Genomic DNA, 8,866 nt, shown 5'->3' on the forward strand with positions numbered 1-8,866 from the left:
ACACCTTCAGCAATCAGGAGCTCCTCAGTTGCTCATAGAAAATCCCACCTTGGAGTTTACAAAGACTTATGGGTAGAAAAGCCACACTAAATAATTTACTACACCACAGATGAGTAGGTGCTTCCAGCACTGCATCCATTTGTTGAAATATCTCAATTGCTATTCCATCAATTCCTGGAGCCTTGTTTTATATCAATGCCATCAGTGCAGCTTGGACCTCTCCATTCAATACCATCAGCTCTTGATCATATGCTATCTACTGAAATGGTTGAACACTTACCAGTTCTTTTTGGTACAGTGAATATGTATTCCTTCCATCTTCTTTTGACATTTCCCGCATCATTTGATAGTTTTCCCATAGAATAATATTGCAGCTTGAGGTTTAAATTTTTTCTTCAGTTCTTTCAGCTTGAGAAATGCTGAGTATGTTCTTCCCTTTTGGTTTCTAACTCCAGATTTCTGCACATTTCATTATAATACTTTGTCTTCTCAAGCACCCCCATCTTTGTTCAATTCTATTTATTTAATCTATTTGCTTTAGCTACTTTACATTCAAGAGTAAGTTTCAGAATCTCTTCTGATATGCATTTTGGTCTTTTCCTTTTTTCTTCTTTAATTATGTTTTGCTCTCTTCATGTATGTTGTCCTTGATGTCATCCCACAACTCATCTGATCTTCAGTCATTAGTGTTCACTTTGTCAAACCTATTCTTAAGATACTCTCTAAATTCAGGTGGAATATACTCAAGGTTGTACTTTGTCTCTCATTGACTTGTTATAATTTTCTTCAGCTTCAACTTGAACTTGTAGAGGAGCAATTGATGTTCTGTTTCCCAGGCAGCCCCTGGCCTTGTTCTGACTGAAGATATTGTTCTCCATTGACTCTTTCCACAGATATATTCCATTTGATTCCTGTGTATTCCATCTGTCAAGGCCCACATTTATAGTCACTGATTACGTTGTTGAAAAAAGATATTTGCAATGAATAAGTCACTGGCCTTGAAAAATTCTATCATGAGATCTCCAGCATTGTTTCTGTCACTGAGACCATTATTTTCCAACTATGATCCTTCTTCTTTATTTCCAACTTTTGCATTCCAATCACCGGTAATTATCAATGCTTCTTGATTGCATGTTTGATCAATTTCAGACTATAGTAGTTGGTAAGAATCTTCAATTTCTTCATCTTTTGCATTACTGTTGGTGTGTAAATTTGAGTAATAGTCATATTAACTGGTCTTTTTTGTAGGTATATGGATGTGATCCTATCACTGACTGTGTTGTACTCCAAGATACATCTTGGAATGTGCTTTTGATGATGAATGTGATGCCATTACTGTCAAATTTGTCATTCTCAACATAGTAGGCCATGATTGTCTGATTCAAAATGACAAATACCAGTCCATTTCAGCTCACCAATGCCTTCTTTTTGTGTTCCATTTAATTTTTTACAGCTTCCAATTTTCCTAGATTCATATTTAGGCCTCCTCCTGACCTTTAGTCAAGGCTCTCTTATAGTAAAATGGTCATTTTTGTCTGAGCATCCACATTCAATGTAGCATTTATATGACAGATATATTAACAGTATGAATCATATAATCAGTATGAATATGCCTAACATTTGGAGAAGCCAATGTGGATTAATGATAGATTTAAATAACCTATTCCTCATAAAAAACTATTACAAACATTGTCATATTTTCGTACTACTTTGATCACTCATTTTCTCTCTTTATCTACCACTATTTGTACCTTATGGTAAACTTGCACAAAACTATTTAGCGTCAAAATGCATTCCTTTTCCTTTTTCTCATTTGTTATTTATATTTATCACTTTTCCACTTTGGAGGGGATATTGGGTTGAGCTACTCTACTGGTCCATATTACTGATAGCAACAGTAGTCTAACAGGTGCCTTGCCCTCCAATTCCATTCATGTAGGGTAAGATTCCATAGATAAACAACTAATGGCCTATCTCAACCACTAAGAGATATAGCTGCATTTACTAGCAACCCTAACATTGACAGGTGGGATTAAGGCACATGTCATTCATTTCATAGACCCAAGTAGCCACTTCAAGTGAATGCACTGATTCCAATCACCTTCTGTTCTGGTTACCTAGTGCCACTCTCACAAGAATATACTACAAATGGGGTGACCTTCACAAACAAGAGTTTATTCTCTTATAGTTCAGGAGGCTAGAAGTCCAAGTTCAAAGTGCCAGGCTCTAGGGGCTGTGTGAAAGCCCCTTGACCTTGGGCTTCAGCTCTGTCTCTTGCTCCTGGCCCACTGAAGCTAGAGGCATCTCTTCACTCAGGCAGCTACTGGCTGCTGAGGCTAACAAGCCCAAGGTTGAAAAATAAAATAGCACAGTCCTGATGTTACCAAACCACATGGCAGGCCATTAATTTAAGTCCATTGTAAGTCCCAAGGTTGGCAGAGCATGGCAGGCTACAAACAACCACACAGCTACATGCAGGGTCCAAGTATGCCATAAACTAGAGACTATTCCCAAGGCTTCTCCTTACATACAGGAAATAGACCACATCCCAAAGTCAGCTACTCAGCTGCTTGTGGTAGATACCACCATGGAATTGATTGCCAGTCTCATCATGGGGAATAACTATCACCAGCTGCCCAGCTACTCAACCAGGCAAGTTGACATACAAATTTAACTACCACACCTTCCAATTATGGAAGGGGGTTCTACTGATAGGCATCAGCATGTCCTACATTAATATGCCCCTTAAATTTCCATAGATATTTCAATAGGGCCATGCCCCATACAATATCTCTTTAATAGTCCAGTTTTTCATTGCCTACCTGCCCAATCAGGTGGCCACGCCATTGGCCACTGCCCATGAATCAGTAAAAACCTAAACATAAGGGCTTTTAGAATTGTTCAACTCTTTCAACACTGCAAGAAAACAGGATGCAGCACCATCCACTGAGTTGCTTTGTTTTTACCTTCTTCATTCAATGTTTCCATCTACCAGTCCAGACAGCACAAATATTGTGAAATCTATGGACAAAGGAAATGCAAAACTAGCAAGAAGTTCACCATTGCTAAGTGTGGACAGTTCTCATAAATTTGATTTGTGTTTTGTCTTAATCAACAAACCTCTCCTCTACTGGAGAGAACGGCCACAGCCTGGCCTGACTTCACACAATATTCTCTTTGTACTCTTATTTACTATAATTATATAGTTTCCTATTTCCCTTATTCCCTTCCAAGTCTAGATGGATGACAGAATTAAGTTTATGACTGTGAAACAAAAAAACAAACTACAAAATACTTTAAAGGGCTTTCCTTTCATGTGGATTTTCTGATATTCTTTTTACAGAGAAATTATTCACTTCAACACTTTGTAGTGAATCCTGTTGTCACAAAGCAACATTTTTATTAAAACTAACTGTGGTAGTTAAAGTTGTATGTCAACTTGGCTGGGCCTGGTTGAATAGCTGGGAAGCTGATGGTAGTATTCCCCATGATGAGACTGGTAATCAACTCCATGGTGAAATCTACCGTGAGTAGCTGAGTAGCTGCCTTAGGGATAAGGCCTGCTTCCTGTATATAAAAAACATCTTTGGAATGGTGTCTAGCTTATGACATGCTTGAACCCTGCAGGTAGCCATGTCGTTATTCAGCAGCCTGCCATGCTCTGCCAACATTTGGACTTTTAATGGACTTGAATTAATGGTCTGCCATGTGGTTTGGTAATATCAGGACTGTGCCTTATTACTTGTCAACCTTGGTCTTGTCAGCCTCAGCAGCCAGCAGATATCTGAGTGAAGAAAAGCCTCCAGCTTCAGTGGTCTGGGAACAGGAGGCAGAGCTGAAGCCCAAGGTTGAGAGGCTTTCACACAGCCCCCAGAGCCTGGCACTTTGAACCCAGACTTAAAGCCTCCAAACTGTGAAAGAATAAACTCCCCTTTGTTCAAGCTATCCCATTTATGGTGTATTTCTGTCAGAATGTCCCTAGGTAACCAAAACAGTGATAAATATCAATGTCTTGAGAATCGTAAAATACTGTTATAATCTCCAAAACATATTTGATATTAACATAACTGATATTTCCTGACTCAGAGAAGTTTCCAAAATCGGATGATGAAACTCCAAATTTTTTTTGTTCATAATATTTTATATTTACATAAAACAGGATTCATCAAAATATTCTCACATGGTGTAACCACTGAGACTATGGCCCCTAGTTGCCCTTCAGGTCTGGAATTGAACCCACAACTGTGGTTTCCAGCCAAACAAAGTACAGGCATGTGAGTTAAACATTTACCTCAAGTAGACACACGCCCTGGAGAGAACAATCATGGGAGAAGGAAGGGCTGCTTATGCACAGGGAGATAGCTCAGGGTGCAGAAGAGTATGGAGGGATGGACACTGGGAGAAGGTAACTATGGGGAGGAAGTGGGAGGGGAGCTGCTGCATTGTAAATTTTGGTCAATGACATGAGACAAAGTATATGTGGACTGCTGTATGAAAAGTGAATTTACTCTGTAAATCTTCACCCAAATCCTAAAAAAAAAAAAAAAAAAAAATTCTCACAACTTTTATCGTTTTTGACTCTACAGAGGACATTCCTTGGATGCTGCCCCAGAATCCATTTTCCCCTTTTCATGTCCCAGATTTACATTTGGTTCTAGGAAGTTCACTCCACTCTCAGCTACAGGACTTCAGCCTGGGTTAAGCTGAGCAGATCATTTCATCTATAAAATCAGAATGAATCTTAGAGCTTTGGCTGGTAATATTGGGGGAAAAAAATTTTCTGCTGGCCACGACAAAGGAAGTGTGAACCAAATCCCAGGGACTACAGGCAGCCATCTTGCTACCATGAGAAAAGTTGGCCTAAGGATGAAGCTGACATTACAGAACACAGGGAAAGGCGCAAAGAAATCAGCACTCTGATTACTTTATTGAACTGCTGGGATAAGCCTTGTCTGGAGCAGTATTTTTCCTGGAACTTTTGGCTAAATTAGCTAGCATTTTCTTTATTGTTGAAGTCCTTACTACTCAAGGGTGATCTCTAAGAGAGCAGCAACAATAGCACGTGGGAGCTTGTCAGCAGTGCAGAACTGGGACCATACTACAGACCTCCAGACCCAGAATCTTCACTTTAACAAAATCCTCATGTGACTGTGCACACTGATCTTTGAAAAGAACTGGCCAAACCTCTTGGAACCAGCTTTTCCTTAAATTTGCATTCTGAATCACACCACCAAAACATCCTTGTGCACAGTCCAGATGAATGTTAGCACTTTTCTTTATAGATAAAGAAACTGTGATTCAAAAGTGGCCATGCTATACCAAAGATCACACAAATTCAGAAGAGGCAAAAGTAGCAGTATAATTCTGATCCCAAGTCCTTCACTGGCCTGCTATAATTCCCTCCTCTAGTATGTTATAAAGGACATCATGTTTGGTAAAGTAGATGGCCAATAAAGTTAGGGAAACCTCAGTAAGATGAATTAACAAATAGCCACAACAATAGGCTATTCGTGGCTATTGATCATGAAGATGGTGAAGGACTAGGCAATGCATATGCATAGGTTACCATGAGTCATAGCTGACTCAACAACAATTAAAAAACAAATGTCCTGTGGGGGTCTAATCAACTGTTTCTATGGGCCTTGAAGCTGAAGTCAATGGCTACCTTTTTTTGCAGCCTTGCCTTAGTCTTTATTTAAAGAACCCATGGGTTTTAAAGACACCCTTCCTTCTCTGTGTTTGTAATCATGGAAAACGCCTTAATGTGGGTAATTTATTTAATGAGTAGCTACAAATATTGGTTCCCAACTACCAGCAGTTTAATACAAAAATTACAGGCTAGCTTAATTGCACTTAACCAAGTAAACCCTGTGAATAATTTTCTCTCATTATTTCTCACTGAAGCATGAACCCCTGGCACAGGGTTCTCTATATTATAAAGGCAAGGAGGTACTGCTGAAAAATCTCCATGCTCCTTGATGTTTTAAAATCTATACCTAGTTCTAAAATCCAGCTAAAGGGATAAGGAAATATTACTCTGTACAATAGAATTATTTCACAGAAAGGCTTTCCCACTGAAACTTCTCAGTGGGTAGGATAAAATGGTACGAGATACTTCAAGATATATAAGTAAATTGAGATAAGCTCTAATATAGTTTATATGCTCGAGTGTCCCTCAACAAATAGTTGTTGCTTGAATAAAATAAATTTCACTTCCAAGTTACTTAACAATTTTCAAGGTACCTTACTTTGCTTTTTTAATCTAATCTCATTAATTTACATCTTTGCAACAATCTTAGCAAGTAGGTGTATTATTCCCATTTTATACATGTTATAACTGAGGCTCACAAAGGGTAAAAAACACTTGTCCAGAGTCACAGATTTATTCCTGATAAGAAGTGGTATTTAAATTCTGGTCCTGTGACTATAATTCTTGATCCTTTTGCTATCTTGTATTGAATCCTTTCACAAAAGGTCGTTACTCAAACTACTGCTTGTAACTGGAGCCACCAGGACCAACCCAGTCTATTTCAAGCAAACCACATTAGATGGACATTTTGACATAATGGAGTAATCTGTGTTACATCGCATAAATCATGATAGACCAAATAAACTTCTACCATTTCCATCTCTCTCAAATTCTATTATTGTACTTTTGTTTCTTTTAGGCAAGAAAGATATTCTGGCCATAAAGAATCCTCATTAAAATGCAACCATGTCAAGCTTTGAATGGTGGTTTCTACTGGGCTTCAGCTTCCGAACCATTGAGGGCAAGATAGCACAGAGAGTTGCCATACTCCAAGACCCCCAAGTCTGAATCCAGCCATGAAGTGAGCAGCCCAGATACAGGCCACCCCATGTGTGTCGGCAGGAGACACAGCTGTAGGTAAAATTTGCCTACTGACCAGTTATACAACCAGTGCACTTCCTGGAGAATATATCCCACTGTCCTTGGCAACTATTCTGACAATGTTATGTTGAATTGAAAGCCAGTGTTTATGAGACACAGCTGGACAAAAAGGTTAGGATAGATTATACCCCCTATCCTATTGGTTGTTGTTGTTGTTATGTGCTGTCGAGTTGGACCTGACTCATAGTGACCTCTCCTTTGTGTTTCTGAGGCGGTATCACTACAGAAGTAGATTGCCCAACCTTCCTTCTGAGGAGTGGCTGCTGGATTTGAACTGCCAGTCTTCTAGTTAACAGTCAAGTGCCTTAGGCACTATGCTTGCTGAGCTCCCCCTATCCTATAAACAAACAAATATATTCTTAATTTGCTTTTCTCTGTGAGGACTGTACCATTTGAAAATGTCCATGCACAGTAGTGTCCTAAAGGCAATACCAATGTCCCAACATTCTCATAATCCTGGTGGAAACCAGTCTTGGTCTGAGTGATGACAAAGACATGATTGAGAAACTGAAGGAGAAGTAGCTGACTCCCGTCATCTATCCAGTAGAGTTTAGCTGTGACTGTAAAACTCCTGGAATCCTCAGTTCTCACACAACAAGGCCTCAAGACAATATTTAATGAAGCTACTAGAATAGTTCTCTGTCCACACTCTGTCAAGAGGAAGACAAAATACCTGCTGTTGGAAATGTCAGAGGCCCCAATTCCCAACCTTGTCAAACATGAAAGTTTTTGTAGGCTTTGGTCAGAAATGGTGCAGTTTTGTGCCCAGTGCTACATTTTTTGTTACAGGTTAGGTTCTCCATAGAATAATTTTGAACCAATCACTGATTTCAAGATTTTTCTTAAGTGTAAGAGTTTGAACTTTTACACTACGTTAAAATTTAGTTTGAAAATGTCAATCCTTCTTAAAGCCTTGTTTTTCAAAAGCCCCTGTTCTTGTTCAGATAAAGAGCTACAAAATGCACTCCAAACTAATGCACTCTGTGTTGTTGTGCTATGAACACTAAGCACTGAACTGTTTCGAAGACCTGTTATTAAGATGATTGGAGATTCTGATGTTAAGAAATGCAGGTGGTTTCTAGTTTTCAGACATGTAAAGCAATATAGTCTTATGAAATGTCACCATTTAATACAATCAGCAATTTATCAACCCACACTTATCAGATAACATTGTGATGTCATAAGATGAGTACCAACTCAACTCTTTGGATCAATCTTTCTTATTTTGTAGTAAATAATTTTTAACTAGTTTATTAGCTTTAGTTGAAATTTTTAAAGGAAATTCCCTATTTCCTCTGTTCTTAGTCATGAGTGTACTGGGACAGAGCATGAAGTTAGCTTGGTTCCTTCCCTAATACATTTTACACTTTGATATAACATTCAAAGGGATAGGAAGATAAGGAAAAACTTGCAACAGGGTATGAGAGTGGGGAAGTAAGCCATGCACAGAAATTTCTGCAAGGTCTAGTAAAGAAGGGAATAGATTAAAGAATATACTGAATACTGACTTGTTACTCCCTTCCTCAGAAAGCAGTAGGACATCAGAAAAAGGGCAAACAGCATAGCTTTAAAAATACAAAAATAAAAACAGCTGTCATGTTTGGAGTCATGGAGTTGATTCCAACTCATGGCAAATTATGTGTGTCAGAGTAGAACTATGCTCTGTAGGGTTTTCAATGGCTGATTTTTTCAGAAGTCTTTCTTCCAAGGAAGGAACTCAGGTTGCTTAGTGGTTAAAGCATTTGACTGCTAACCAAAAGTCCAGCAGTTTGAAATCACCAACCACTCATGGGAGAAAGATGAGGCAGTCTGCTTCTGTAAAGATCTATAGCCTTGGAAACCCTGTGGGGCAGTTCTACTGTGCAAAAGGGTAGCTAAGAGTCGGAATCAATTTGATGGCAGTGGGTTTGGTCTAGGTTTTGGTTCTTCCAAGATGTCTCTGGATAAATTCAAATC

The 8,866-nt window shown here is 38.9% G+C and overlaps 1 pseudogene; it reads left to right on the plus strand.

Annotated features, from left to right (window-relative positions):
* LOC122149524 overlaps positions 1–7,715 on the plus strand; it is a 93,822-nt pseudogene extending 86,107 nt beyond the window's left edge.
* Positions 7,716–8,866: the final 1,151 nt, after the last annotated feature.

This window comes from Orycteropus afer, unplaced genomic scaffold (genome assembly GCF_000298275.1).
Source record: "Orycteropus afer afer isolate SDZICR_OR568_19922 unplaced genomic scaffold, OryAfe1.0 scaffold00030, whole genome shotgun sequence".
In the NCBI taxonomy this organism is placed as follows: Eukaryota; Metazoa; Chordata; class Mammalia; order Tubulidentata; family Orycteropodidae; genus Orycteropus; species Orycteropus afer.